The 16,183-nt window shown below is 31.7% G+C and overlaps 2 long non-coding RNA genes across 2 annotated transcripts in view; both read right to left on the minus strand.

The window, feature by feature from the left end:
- The window catches only part of LOC126777392 (uncharacterized), a 172,593-nt gene that overhangs the window by 117,277 nt on the left and 39,133 nt on the right, over positions 1-16,183 (minus strand). The gene's annotated exons all lie outside the window — the stretch shown is intronic.
- Positions 135-395, minus strand: LOC126777393 (uncharacterized). Its single transcript, XR_007670037.1, has 2 exons — positions 329-395; positions 135-298 (listed from the first exon to the last, which is right to left on the minus strand). It is a non-coding gene; the product is annotated as an uncharacterized LOC126777393 (long non-coding RNA).

Here is a 16,183-nt window from a genome sequence, read left to right on the forward strand (position 1 = left end):
AATAATAATATTAGATATCATAAAAATGTATTTTTTCTAAAATCATTGGACAATTTGCGAGAGCGTGTGATTATTGTGATAAAAATGAATACAAAAAAATAAACATGTGCAAATAATATTTTTTCTCGAGAGCACCACAATTGCGCCAAGGCGCGTTTTTTTAGTAGATTAGTTTTATTTAATTTATGTAAATATTACCCCGTAGGCAATTCTATTCGGCATTCTAACATTGTATAGACTAGGGACCTTCACTCGTATTGATATATTATAAATCATACCATTAAACAAAATAACGAAACTCTAGTTTTTAATTTATAAAAAAAGAAACATAGTGTATAAAAATATGTGTGACGTGTCCCACAGTCGAATATTTTTGTCTATGGTATTACCGTCAATTTGACATTTATTCTATCGACGTCTATGGACTATTAATAATATTGTTTTTCGATTTCTTTACAATTTTATACATAGCGTACGATAAGCCATTTATTCATTTGTAAATATTATGTTTTTAATTAATTTAAAAATATTCGACTTTACTCATAAACTATAATTTCGAATTTAAATAACCGCTATGTAACGTTTATAACTAGGGCCGTGATTTTCCCTTTTTCTCATTATTGGTTTGCCATTCGAAAGAAGGAGACACGGCATCGTTTAACTAATGCGCCGCTAAATAACGCTTATTAGAAAGGACCGAATAAATACACCAACATGTATAAACATTGCCAGTGTAATTTATTGGCATAATATTAAAACCGCCATCGCCAGACGACTTGACGAGTTCCAGCCCCCAGAGCAAGCCGGCTTTCGATCAGGCTACAGCACCGTGGACCACATCCATACTGTTCGGCAGATTGTGTAGAAGACCGAAGAGTACAATCAGCCGCTGTGTATGGCATTTGTGGACTACGAGAAAGCCTTCGACTCCATCGAAACCTGGGCAGTGCTCGACTCATTGCAGAGATGTCATATAGACTGGAGATATATCGAGGTACTGAGATGTCTGTACAACGCCGCTACAATGACTGTCCACATCTAGGACTGTAAGACGAAGGCGATCCAACTGCGCAGAGGGGTGAGACAGGGGGATGTAATATCCCCGAAACTGTTCACCAACGCGTTGGAAGACATTTTCAAGACGCTGGATTGGACTGAGTATGGAGTCAATGTAAACGGCGAGTACATTTCACACCTTCGATTTGCCGACGATATCGTCATTATAGCAGAGTCGCTGGAACAACTCACCGAAATGCTGCATAGCCTAGGCAAGTCTTCCCGGTGTGTCGGTCTCGGTATGAACTTGGACAAGACCAAGGTCATGTTTAATAGGTATGTTGTGCCGGGACCGATATACGTCTAGGGGAAACATCTCGAAGTTGTTAGTGAATATACCTACCTAGGACAGATAATACAAGTCGGTAGGAACAACTTCGAGAAGGAAGCCGATCGAAGAATTCGCTTGGGATGGGCAGCATTTGGCAACCTTCGTCAAGTCCTCTAGTCGTCTATACCGCAATGTTTGAAGACGAAAGTCTTCAACCAATGCGTCTTACCTGCCATGACATACGGTACCGAAACGTGGACACTAACTGCGGGACTAGTCCACAAATTCAAAGTCGCTCAGCGTGCTATGGAGCGAGCTATGCTCGGAGTATCTTTGAAGGATAAGATCAGAAATGAGATTATCCGGAAAAGAACCGGATTCACCGACATAGCTTGCAAAATTAGCAGGCTGAAGTGGAAGTAGGCTGGTCACATATGTCGTAGGACCGATGGCCGTTGGAGCAGACGAGTCCTAGAGTGGAGATCGTCAAGCGCAGCGTAGGGCGCCCTCCAGCCACGTGGACCGATGACCTTAAAAAGGTGGCGGGCACCAACTGGATGCGGAAGGCGGAGGACAGGGAGCTTTGGCGCACCTTGGGAGAGGCCTATGTTCAGCAGTGGACAATGATTGGCTGTTGATTGATTGATTGATTGAATTTTAACATTATTTTGTGTTTGGCGGTTTTTAGAATTACAAGGTTTTTCATCAAGCTTCTTCTTTTGTGCCCTTGTAAGTACTGACAAAATATGATCATTCATCGCCTTTAATTCTTCACTACTAATTTCTATGCGTGACAATGCATCTGCAGCTACATTATCACACCCTTTCACATAAGTAACCTTAAAATCATACTCTTCAAGTATTAGCCGAAATTTTAACAATCTACTGGAAGGATCTGTCATATTGTATAAAAATATTAAGGGTCTATGATCTGTTTCTATAATGAACTTTCGTCCATAGAGATACGGTCTAAAATATTTAACAGACCAAACAATCGCTAAAAGCTCTTTCTCAATCGTTGGATACCTACGTTCAGCTTTATTTAAACTACGACTGGCGTAAGCTATTGGTCTACGATCAGCATTACATAAAATCGCACCTATTGCATACCCTGAGGCGTCTGTCTGTAGTATAAATGTGTTATTATAATCGAAAATAGGATATTGTAATATTGGAGGGCTCATTAACATTTCTTTTAAAGTACTAAATGATTTTTGACAGTTTTTATCCCAATTAAATATTACATTTTTACGACATAAATCATTTAATGGAATACAGATTTGGGCGAAATTCGGAATAAACTTTCGATAATAGTTCGCAAAGGCTACAAATCGTTTGAGCTCGTCTACGTTTTTAGGAACCGGATAATTAATTAACGCCTTAATTTTTTCTGGATCTGGTTTAATGCCGTCCGCTGATACCACGTGTCCGAGGTATAAAATTTCTTTTCGAAGAAAATCGCACTTATCAGGATTTAATTTTAAATTAACTTTTCTAAGCCTTGTTAAAATATCTAACAAATTTTTATTATGACTATCTAAATTTCTTCCGAAACAAATTAAATTATCCAAATATACAAAACATTTATCGTAATTAAGTCCCGACATTGCTACTGTCATTAAGCGTGAAAATGAACCAGGACTGGTTTTCAAACCCATAGGCATACGGGTCATTTGATACTGGCCAGACGGTGTTGTGAATGCGGTATATTTCCTACTGTCAGCATTTAGCTTCGTTTGATAATAAGCTTGTGTTAAATCTAATTGAGAAAAATAAATAGCTCCTGAAAGTGAGTCTAATATATCACTTATATTCGGAAGGGGAAATTTGTCATGCATTATACAATCATTTAATTTCCGAAAATCTATCACTAAACGCCAGCTTTTATTATTATCTTCTGATTTTTTAGGTACTAATAGTACTGGGCTAGACCATTCGCTGTTAGCGGGTTCGATAATATCATTGGCCAACATTTTTTGAACTTGTTTTTCTATTTCATCACGTTGAGAAAACGGTAATCTATATTGTTTAGTATAGACCGGATTCGTATTAGCTTTTAGTTGTATATTTTGTTCGTAAAGATTACACGTACCTAACTTGTCTCCTGGCAAGAAAAATACGTCAGCATATTTCGCACAAATACTTTGTATACTAATGCTTTCTTCTTTGTTCAAATGATTCAATTTAATTAATGATAATAATTTCCGAACTCTTTTTCCGTCCAAATTTTCTTTGTTAAACGAACAAATATTATAATTCGATAATAAATCAATTTCAGGCCTAAAATAACTAAGATTAATTTCTGTTTCGCGAGTATTTAAAATTTGAATAAATATTTTTCCCTCTTTCGGTTGACAGATACTTCCAGCGATAAATACACCTTCACACAATTCTCTGGGAAATATAACACACGATTCATTCAAATAAGAATCAACTTGAAAAAACTTTTCACACCTCGGAGGTACCTTTATAAATGTATTTTTACCTAATTTTCCTAAACCTAAGGAGAGCGTAATTGGTTTGTCGAAGCTATTTAAAGTAAATGTATTATTTTCGTAATTTACTACACAATTATAATTAGTTAAAAATTCTTGTCCGATTAAACCATCTTGAATACAAGGCAAATTCTTTAAGACATAAAACTTATGTTTGAATTCTATTCCACATAAGGTAAACGGTATGTAAACATAGCCCTCGGTGTACGAGGTGCCACCAATACCATTTACGGCTACGCGTTTTGGATGTATTGGAATATTCCTATCTCTTATTACATCGTATTTAATCACTGACATCGAGGCGCCCGTGTCAATTAGCATTCTATATTTGGTACCTAATATTGTAAACTCTACGAAATTATTATATGTATTGCATGCTAGAATAAAGTTAGGATCGAAAAAACTCTAAGTTTTGATTATTTTCCGAAGTAGTAACCTGTATATCGTTTTGGGATTGATTCATAAGATACCCATGCTGTTTTCTTCCGTTATTATTTCTACCTCGCGATACTGCACGTTCAAAATTATGTCCGCGTCCTCGAGAATTACTTGTGGATCCTCTATTGTTTCCTCGGTGGTATAAACTAGATGTTTGATTCGGCATCGGCCTAAATGAACTATTTGGCGTGTAATGTTGGCGTGCGTTGTTTAATACTCGACCTCTACTATGCCCCCTATAAGATGGTTGGTACTTACCTCGATGTTGAGTCGTGAAAATCGTTTCAGCTGATGTAAAAGAGCCTTGACGCGACAGTTCCTCGTCTTTGGCTGCTCTTATAACATCTTTCAGCTCTGAGTAGTTGCGGGCCGCTAAAATAGTGCTTAATCGACTGTTCCTCAAACCTTCGGTGAATCGCTGTATTGCTAATTTTTCGTTTACGGGTCTCAATATTTTAAACGCGTTATCGTCACCGTTAGCTTGGGAAATAGTCAATTCAACAAATAAATCCTCAAGTTTCTTACCAAATTCCTCAATACTCTGCGAACCTTGTCTAGATTTTAACATTTCTATTTGTAGTGCCGTGGCTGACTGCTTAGTCAACAGATTATTTTTCATGTCGGCAATAAGTTCTGTGGAAGATTCATAGTTAGATAACAAACGTAATTTGGCATTTTTAGTTAAACGAGTTTTAAGGACAAAAGAAATAAGTAACTGTTCATGTTCTTTCCTAATGGTTTGGCTATAGAATTCGATACAATCTATTAATTTTTTAGTAACTTCTTCATCTCCTGTCATAATAGGTAGAAGAGAAGTAGCAGTTTTCATGTCAAAGTCAGTCATGGTGCTAAAATCTTGGTCACTAACTAAACAAGTTGTTTGAATTTTTTGATAAAGCGATTCAATTTCTTCGCAAGCAACTAATAAGTAATTTATCTCTTCCTTTTTTATATACCCTTTAGATGCATTAAAGTTTAACTCGTCACGATATTTTATATATTCGTCATATAAACTTTTTGCCTCTAAATATTTCTGTTCTAACAATTTTTTAGTTCTTTTCCCTTTACTTAGTTTAATTAAATTTATTTTTATATTTTCAATTTGATGTTTTATATCTAATATATGATCCATTTAAATCTTAAGAAACGGCTTAAAAATATACACTTAAAAATAATGATAAAATATGAATATATCTATTGTCTATAATACCATAACACCTTTGCTGATGACACTATTTCACTTCTCCTTTTATATATTTTTCACACTTTTACACTCCTATTTTTTTTATAAACATCTATTGATGCGTCTCCAGGCTAAACGACACGTTCCTGATTTATTTCTCCAGTCTCTGGTCCCCGCCTCGAACGTCTGAAAGCGCTCCTGGCCATCTCCTGACGCATCCAGTTTATGTGGCAGCGTTTATATAATTTATATATGGCAAACTTTGCCCCCAAAATTAAAAGTAAAAGAAAAATACCCAAAATTATATTTGTCACTTTCTGATTTTGGTGTATTAGTTCCACGTCGGCCGAATTCACGCCTCCTGCGGCATTTTGTGCAATCACAATTTGTTCTTTACTTTGTTCTTTGCCCATTTTGTATTATGACGGTACTAACGTTCGAACAATTAAATACACGAATGTCCAATATTACACAGAGCGACATTATATTGTTATACTGCACTTCGTTAGAACCCGAAACCGAACCTTAAATGGCAGGGTCGCCATGTAAGGACGGGACTAGGTAAATAAAGTAGATGTTTAAGGTTTGAAGATAAATTTATTACTGCTCCTCAATACCATGTGTCAGCTGCTTATATACTACACTACACACGTGTACAATATTGAAGTAATTCAAAAATCGAAAAACGTGTTTACAAGTGAACACATGGCGTTATAAATAGAACTTTTTTTAATCTACTTATTTCTCTTATTGCTCACCTCGTGCGCAATCTAGTTTTAGGTATAGGCTTTTTAATTGTGTGTGTGAATGCTTATGCTATGTGTGTGTAATTTTTATATAGATAATTGTCACAATTTTTTTTATCTAATTTGAATGGACTTTCTAAATTTCATTTAATAATATTATTCATTTTTTAAATTTGAATTTTAATTCCAATAATAATAATCTAAAGTTTTAAATTTCATTATAATTATCTGTGGTAATTTTATTAAATAAAATATAAGATTCCATTCAAATTATCGTAGAAATTACAATACAATATGGTTCAAGCCAAAAACGACTTAGAAATATTACCATTTTTTATTATCAACTAGTAAACAATTATTTCAATGCATGCAAATTATATTTTATGTATCAAATGAGAAATCGAAATCACAATAAAATAAACAAAATTTTCATTTTTATTTGGTGTTATTTTTGTATATATATATACATTGACATTTTAGTAATTAGTAATTAACGCCCTTTTGTATAAATGTTGTTTGGCGGGTGTTTCGTTAAACACTGATGTCTCTCTTTCGGTCATCATTGATTTGACACTCGAAAGAGGGAGACAGCATTGTTAACTCATCACCCCTTAAATAAAATTTATATGTAAAGCCGTTTATGTTTCAGCTTGTACGATATTGATATTATTTACCTTTTATTTTGGTTCCTTTTACAATATTACATAGAATGACAACTGACGATATAACTTTATATTTGAATATTTTATTAAAACATATTCAAAAATTAATAATTCAACAAGAACTTTTTTAAAATAACCAATGAAAAGATGAAAGATTATCTCTTTATGCCAAAAAATAGTAACAATAACCCATGTGTCCCATATGTGGGCCTTGGTGTGAACTTTATAGTAAATAAAAAAAAAATTAGTCAGTTGTCATTTGTATATTTATCATAGACATATAGACAGATTACATCGAATAAATAAAAAATATATCACATTTTAACTTAAAAAAGTGAATATTCATCCAAATAATTTTTATTCATTAATTAATAGATACATTTTTTAATTATCTGTATTGTATTAAATAATACATATATCAAAGTTTAAATGTGTCTTCCCACAAGAATGTAGATTACCAGAGAGTAAAACATAAAAAATATTGAATCAATCAAGTAATAAAGGTCGTGTAGTTACTAAAATCGCGCAAATACAAATATATTTTTTTAGGTCAGTTTATAATTAAAAACTGTTATAATACATATTTGTTTCTATCAAACTTCTTGTCATACTGTCTGTTTTAGTGTGATATTTATTCATTATTATTGTTAAAATATATTTTACACTGGAGGTTATTTTTTTAAATAAAGAATTGATTAATTGAATTACTTTCCGCAATATAACGAAACCAATATTCCTTTAAATATGAAATCATAAAAGGATAAAAAGCTTGTAATTAGATTCATTAAAGTAGTTCTTATTTTTTAGGTATACAGCTGTCAATTCTAATAAAAGTATTGCTATCTCTCTTTAACTCCACACACGAGACTAGCTTTATTATTATATATATTAACGTTTTTATCAATGAAACTGTGATATGGTTTCCATTAAATTCAATTGTTTTTAACAATAAAATAGATTATTATTTATTGAATTAAATAAATTGCTAGTTCGAAGCGATAATAATCATCTGTCTATATTGTCTATGGTTATTATAGAACGACTTATAATTTAATCAATATTTTTACACAGTAGTTAAAATATATTTTACACTTTACCTCAATTTATTCAGTCATTTTGTATATTATGCCATTGTGCATGCAAATTTAGAATTCATTTTGTTGTTGTTAAAAGTCGAAATTTCAATGAAATGAGCTTATATAGGCTACATCGCTTACTGGCCTCGGTTGTGATGTTAGACAGTTGTAGGGCAATATGATACTTGGGTTTATTGCAATAAGGTCTTATATTGCTTTCCTTTGAAATATTCTTTGGACTCGAGTCGGTTTATTGTTTTTTTACAGTTAAGTTAAATAGTCTGATATTTTAATTGACAAACGTTAATTTTTTTTTAAATATATTTAAATAAAAGGCGCAGACATAATAGATACAGATAGAAAAATACGATCCGTAAAGATAAACGTGATATCATTATTTCTATCACGTGTTGTTTGACGCAGCAGGTGTGTAAGATGAAAGATAACAGTTTTTTTAATGATTTGGAAATAACAGACTATAACGACAAGAAATTGCCGTATTATCGGACAATTTGTACTCCAATATGTCAGGATCGTTGACATCTGTCACAATTTATTGTCTGTGCCACACGATAACTCATTGATACAATTTGTGAATTGATTTTGGAATGTTGAAATAGTTTTTAAGTATTTCAATATTCCACAATATCTAATTAAATATCTATGACTCTAGTGCGAGGAGTATTTCGAAGGATTTAAATGATTTATTTATGCACAAGTAATGTGTGATTGTCTTTGAGATGTGGCTGTGGTGCCATAAAAAAAAGTTAAAAAATTGACAAATAATACCTTAAAAAAAGTATTAAGTGTAAGGTAGCATATGCTGCATCCTCTTTAGTATTAAACGGATATACATTTTTTTAAATTAAAATCTGTAAAAGCATAAAATACTCATAAATACTAATATAAAACCTTTTGTTGAAATAAATTTCAAGGAAATGTATTAATATATGATAAATATAAAATAAATTAACGCTTTAAACATGAGCAAGATTTAAAGTGACCTTTTATTCATACAATAACTAGATATTTAAATTTTAAGTTTACCAATATACCTGTATTTTTCTAGATATCCGTTATAATACTAAGGAGGTATTTTTATAAGAATTAGCTTATGTTTTGTCTCGCTGTGGCTTGTACTCGTCACAGCTTTATCACTTAATTCATAACGTTGTTTGTATGTTCGTTATGCCAGTCTTATAGTTAAAGCGATTAAAAACTTGCGTATGGCAACCCTAATTGCAACAGAAAAACGTCATAAGATAGAACGAGACAGCTATATTAGTAAATATAGTTGTCTCTTTCATTCATTATTTGTGGATGAGTAAAGGCTGGCATAAAAGTCGTATAATATAACTAATAGTTTATACATTACACGTGTAGAGGTGTTATATTATGCATTTAGTGATACAAAAACTTTATGATTAGGGAATAGACGAGACCCACTTATGAATTATGAATGGTATATTTTTTAATTAAATAAAAGAATCAAGAGTTATAAAGCATAATTTTTTATTTTAAGGCTGTATATATGAATTCTCATCTGGTTTTAAGTGTTGACATGTCCGCTGAAATAATACTAAAAATAATAACATAGCCAATATTTTATTTATTCCTAGATATATTGTTGTAAAATTGTTGAAATACATTTGTTATTATTATGTTTGAATGCGAATCAGTAATTTGTGTTTTTGTGATTTTTACTGCCAAAGCCTGGTATTGATACAATTATTAAGAAAATACATTGATAATATTTTAATCTGTCTAATTGTCAAATGTTAAAAATACATTCCGTTATAGAAATACAGATTAAAAATGTATATTTAGATTTAATAATACTAATTTTATTGTGTATAATGTAGTAAAAATCACAGAAACACGTTTAACTGAGTTTATCACGAAATAATAATAGAAAAATGAAATGATCGTTGTGTGCTGTAGCAATAATTTTATTTTGGATAGTGAAAATAATGTTGCTGTGTGTGATGGTTATTTTTTAAAGTTTTTAGCTGCAAAAGTTGAAGTGTTCACCATTTATTATCTATATTAAAGAATCTCTTAATAGAAATTTTCAAATAGTAATTTATATTAAAACGTATATAACAAGGGGTAGTATAGTTTCGTTTAATTTGTCAATAATTTCTAAATAAAATCCTATAAATAAATCATTAGCATACTTTTGGATTGCTTACAATTTTGTACTTTAAAACTATAATAGGGTAAATAATTTTGTGTACATCTGATAAAAGATATTATTATTATTATTTGTTTTATCTGTCATGTCTCAATTCAAATGGGGAAAGCGAAATTTAATGAATTTATTCGAAGGAATTTAATTCACAGCTTTGAGGAATAAAAAATCCTGTAATTGATGCGATCACTGTTCTGCATAAGAAAATAAATAGGTATAATTTTGTTTCACGATTGTCTTCTTTATCTGTTCTATTTTAAAGTCAATTTTCGTTTATCAACTCTTGCAGCTGACTTTGAAAAAAAAATAATGTATCCATTAAATATAATTAATTATTTATTAAATTTATTATCTGACACGACATGACTTTGTAAACTAAAATTGTTACATATCTCTTTGAAGATTTAAGACTCCTTGATGTGATGAATAAAATTGTACTTTCTTTTAGATATGATAAGAACTTTACGATAATGCCGAAATTACATCACACATCAGCTTATCATGTAATTATAATGAAATTATCTATAATATTTGTTTTTTGGTGACTTTTTTGTATGAAAAACTCGGGAAATATAATGTCAAAATCTAAAGCAACCAATGACATTTTAACTCTAGGCACGATTTTATTTTTAAACAATCTTAAATATACGTGACATTGACAGAACTCAACTGGCGCTCAACTAGCGTAGATACACGCCAGAAAAAGAAAAAAAAAAATTAAATCCTAATGTTAGTTCGGATTTTTTTTGTGAAAAGACAATCAAAAATGCAGTCTTGAACGAAATTGATAATATTTTGTATAATTAAGTGTATGTAAGGTAATACTAAAAATTTATACATATTATTTTCTTAAATGATAGAAAAACTCTTTTCATTTGGTTTTTGAGTTTGTATATCGTACTTAGAGATAAAACATCATTTGTTTACACCACAGATTATGTCAATTCTAATAAAATTAAAACTAGAATTTTGTATATGACTTTTTTTAATTATGTTTAATTTTTTTTTATTATTTTAATGTTAATACAGCGAAATTCGGCTAGTTTATGGCTATGCAATACTTAAATATTGAAATGTCTGTGGCTGCAAGTAAATAAGCTTTATTAAAACCCATTATGTTCGTAATTTCATTATATTTAAAATTCTCACCTTTTTAACTCTTGTTGCATTTGATGGGTTAAAGCGTAGTAAAATTTCGTTATAACAATTATTTTTAGTAAACTATTATAAAAAATTGATGATTAATCCTTTTGAACTTATAGTTTTATATTTCATTAAAGTGGGTTAATAAAACAAAAAGAAATTGTCGCAAAAAATACCAAAAATAAATAAAGGATTTCATACCGAATTTTGTTTTTTTTTATTTCTACAACATTGTAATTAAAAAAGAAGAGATATCTGCTGTAGTTAAGCCCTAGATGGCTTCTGTGCGGCTATATGTCTCCACCCCCTTATTTTTCCATATTTATTTACATAAATATTTTTATTAACCACGCGATATTAAAAATATTTAATATACTGGCCGACAAATACAATTGGTTTAAAAAACATACCACTGAAATATATATTTAAATTAACTAATAAAAACATTCTGTTTAAATTGATTTAATTAATAAAACCCGAATCTCTGAACAATTTTTCTTTATGGTAATAATATAACAAATTAGAAAACGATCAAAAAAGAACCGTTCCAGCAAAGTGCTATGAATATCTATTTTTGTCGTCTTATTTCGAATATTATATCCAGTTTGTTTTTGAATCTGTGGTTCTTAATATGACAGTTACTAGGCTGCATTGTCGAGATACCCATGCCTGAACAAAGATGGCCATATAAAATAAAAATAATTGGCGGGAAAAACATAGTAATAAAATTTTATAGAATGTCCTTGAACTCTAACAGAATCTACTCGTCCAGCAATTGCATTCTTTTCCGACCTCGAAAATAATGTACAATAACCTGTTGAAACTAATAGAATAAACAACTTAAAATTAATGATTTTACTTAGCATCGTATTATTATATATATATATATATATATATATATATATATATATTCCTCCTTAACACTCTTCGTCGCAAAACTCCACTTAACTCCGCTTATAGCATTTACTTCACATTACAATACCAACGCTACATTCCTTACTAATATTATAAATATGAAAGTGAGGTTGTTTGTTACACTTTCACGTTTAACTACTTAACTGATCATCATAAAATTTTGCATAAACATACTTAGAGCCTTAGCCCCAGAAAAGGACATAAAATTTCTTAAAATCTACCCCTCACATGCGAGCGAAGCTAAAACTAGTCTATTATAATGTATTATTGTAAAACGTGCTTCCACTAGTGAAATAAAAAATTCGAGATAAAATTTTTCAGTCATTTTTATTGACACGTGCGAACTAAGCAACAGCAAAACAATGCGGTGCACCGTACATGGCGCCGTCTACCGGCAGCGGCACCGTGCCGCTACACGGTGGCCGGTGCCGCACCGTAGACATGGGTCCACGCCATTAGACCTTACTCACACGCAGCCTTGAAGCGGACTGTCAATGCTACCTTATAAAGGATATCGAGATGAGGTCATGACAATTTTTAGTATATTTTATAGTTTTGACATATTCCTAACATATAATAGGTAATATTTTGACTGCCTTGTTGGTCCAGTGGCTATATGTAAGTCCGCAGACTCGGAGGGCATTGGTTTAATTCCCAGGTCGGGCCAATAAAAAGTTATTGGGTTTTTCTGTCAGAAAATTCTCAGTAGCAGCCCGGAGTCTGGAAGTTAGAAGTGTGTACACTCCCGTGCCTCGGAAAGCACGTAAAGCCGTTGGTCCTGCGCCTGAACTCTTTCCGGTCGTGTCGGATTGTTGTCCCATCGGATTATGAGAGTTAAGGAATAGAGAGTGCACCTGTCTTTGCGCACACACTTGTACACTATAATATCTCCTGCGCAGTAGGCTAATCTCTCTTGAGATTGGCCGTGGCCGAAATCGGTCTGTATTACATTAGTATTTTGTCAATTCGTTGAAATGATCTTAATGTGTTCTTAAAAAATGTCACTTGTACACATGTATGTAGATGACTTGCTTAATACTAGATTTTTAGTACACAAAACGCCTCCAATGTAAAGTTTCTGTGAGTGTTTTGTGTCATTAACAGTAATTCAAACGGTTTAAAGGTCAATTGTTTGGAATTTTTAAAGTAATTTAACCCGTCTAGAATGTAGTTAACTGTGTTAATTATTATTAACAATGTAGAAAATTAGGGTGAGAATTGTGTTGTGTTTGCAATAGGTACGTTTTAGTATATTTTACACACATATATATATATATATAGATTTTAGTTGCAAGTGATGCTACAGTTCACGGGGTCGTGGGTTCAATAAAAGTTAGTGATTTTTTTTGTTATTGAGTTAGTCAGGCATTGATACATTCCCTTGAGATCATATAAAGCCGTTGGTTCTGTCGTAATTGTCGTCTTATCGTATTATAAGAGTGAGGGAATATAGAGTGCACTTGTGTTTGCACACACACTTGTGCACTGTAATATGCTCTGTACTGTTGGTTAGTTTCCCTCGAGCATGGTAGAATCGCCATAGCCGAAATCGGTCGGAAGGACATCATAAAAAAATGTTGGTAATAAAAAAAATAGAGGTATGAACAATCTTTACTAATCATAGCCAAAAGTATTTATTATATTTTTATAAATAATTTAATAATAAACTTATAGTCATGTGTCTTTTTGATATTTACTGTTACATTTATAAGAATAGCTTTAATAAATGATTCATGCCCGGTTAATATATTCAATAACACTTCCAATTTTCATATTCCGAGCTGCAAATTTCGACAGAAAATCTTCAAAACTTTTTAACTGGTGGTTAAACCTAAGGCTTCGGAATCTTCGGCCTTATATTTATTCACTAGACCAGCGATCTCAACCTTTTCTTTATAGGGGCCACAAATACGTGTTTCACTCATACTCATGCGTACTCATTGTGTCGCGGGCCGCAAAGTATTTAGGTAATGATTTCTTAGGTTTCGGGAGTGTTACAAATTAAATTAAATAACTATGAACAGATTTTTCGCGTATATTTTATTTTACCATTTCATGATATTTCAAACACTTTACACACTTAAAATAGTTGAAAATAAAGTAGGCGTAGCGCAGGCGGGCCAACCAGAAAAGGCCGCTGGTTGAGTACTGCTGCACTAGACTAACGGACACTCATTTATTTCTATAGGAAATCGAAATTGTATAAAAAAGAATAAATTGTCTATTAATAATTGTCTTTATTTCATTTATCAAAACATTTAAGCTACAATTTCGTCACTGGTATTAATGTTACCAAGAATTTTTAAATATTGGTAATATTTAAAAATGTTTGTCAAAAACCTACAAATTAATAGCTTATTCCTTAAAGGCTGACAATACACCTGCAAGCCCTCCGGTGTTGCAGGTGTCCATGGGCGGTGTTAGTCACATCAGGTGAGCCTCCTGCACGTTTGTCCCCTCTCATAAAACAAAAATATATTTGTTTTTGAGATTAATATATATATAAATCTATTTCAACATCGTTTGACAGAATATAATGAATGAAATAAATATGTAGAACATAATCCCCCCACTTCTTTTGAATAAATTACATAAGGCTTTGGTCGTTATGGTAGATAGGTTACCTAACATAATATATTTCGCACAAACCGACTTACCAACCAACCGTATCATGGTCTCGGCAGTTATGGTCGTACTTATAACGTATTTTTAAATAATATACAAAATATTGAAAGCTGTTGTGTGGAACCCGGTTAAACAAAAAAATGACAAAAATGAATTAGGCTTATTCAAACATTGCAATATCGTACCCGTTCAGAAATACTTCAAATTCACAATCATAAAAGAAGAATTCTTTAACGAGAGTTTACGTCAAAAATTTATTCAAGTAAACACTCTTCTCTGGCGGACTGTCTGACTGTGTGTATTAGAACGAAACTATAGACAATTTAATACTTTTTTAATGATTTGACATATTCCTAAAAAGTTATGTTTCAGTTGAGGTTTATTTTTGTTTGGAATAGAATCGTCGTCGTCGAGAATAAAAACTTGTCGTACCGTTATGAATTAGTAGAAATGGGTGATGTACAATACAAGCTTGATATGTTGTGAATATGTGTGGTTCAATTCCCACCCAGGACACACATTTGTGTGTATAAACACGTCTATTTGTCCTGAGTCTGGGTGTAATTATGTATGTAAGTATATTTTTACAAAAGAGAAGTAGTATATGTAATTTATCAGTTGTCTGGTTTCCATAGTACGAGTTCAGCTTAGTTTGAAATCAGATGGCCGTGTGTGAATAATGTCCCAGGATTATATTAATATTATTATTATTATGAAAATATACTTTTTTACGGTTATAATATAGAACTTCGTTGTACTAGTTCGTGACATTGTGTTTAAATATTACGAGATCACTGTATTTGCCGCTCTAACCTACAGGCGAGTTCAGGATAGATTAGATTACGTTTTTATTAATTTCCATGGTATCTAATACTACGTTTTTTATATAATCAATAATATGGCTGATTAATATAATATATATTCATATACATATATAATAAATAAATAAAAAACATTTACTCTAACACTCCACAAACACTTAAGACAGACAACACTGCGTTTTTTAATTAAAGTTTTTTTTTATTCATACGTACTTGAAGGTTTAGACACAGTCTGTAGATACATAATCGCCACAAGGCTCCGTGTGAGTAGGGTCTGTGTCAGTTAACGTGTGAATTAACATTGAAATAGTATACAGTTGAATAAACAAGACGAAATACTAATAGTAACAATAAATGTTCGTTTCAGATTTTATTCCTATTTGATTCTATTCCGAATTTCGAAAGAACCGCAACTAGTTAGTAAAATAGGAAAACGTTTAACGTTTAAGCGACTACGCTTCGATTCAATTGCGTTAAATTGACATTTTGTTTGTAAAATTATTCCCTAGGGCTAAAAGGATAATATAGTATTTCGTTAGACGTGATCTTGCAGCTAGCAAC

This window comes from Nymphalis io, chromosome 22 (assembly GCF_905147045.1).
Source record: "Nymphalis io chromosome 22, ilAglIoxx1.1, whole genome shotgun sequence".
Classification (NCBI taxonomy): Eukaryota; Metazoa; Arthropoda; class Insecta; order Lepidoptera; family Nymphalidae; genus Nymphalis; species Nymphalis io.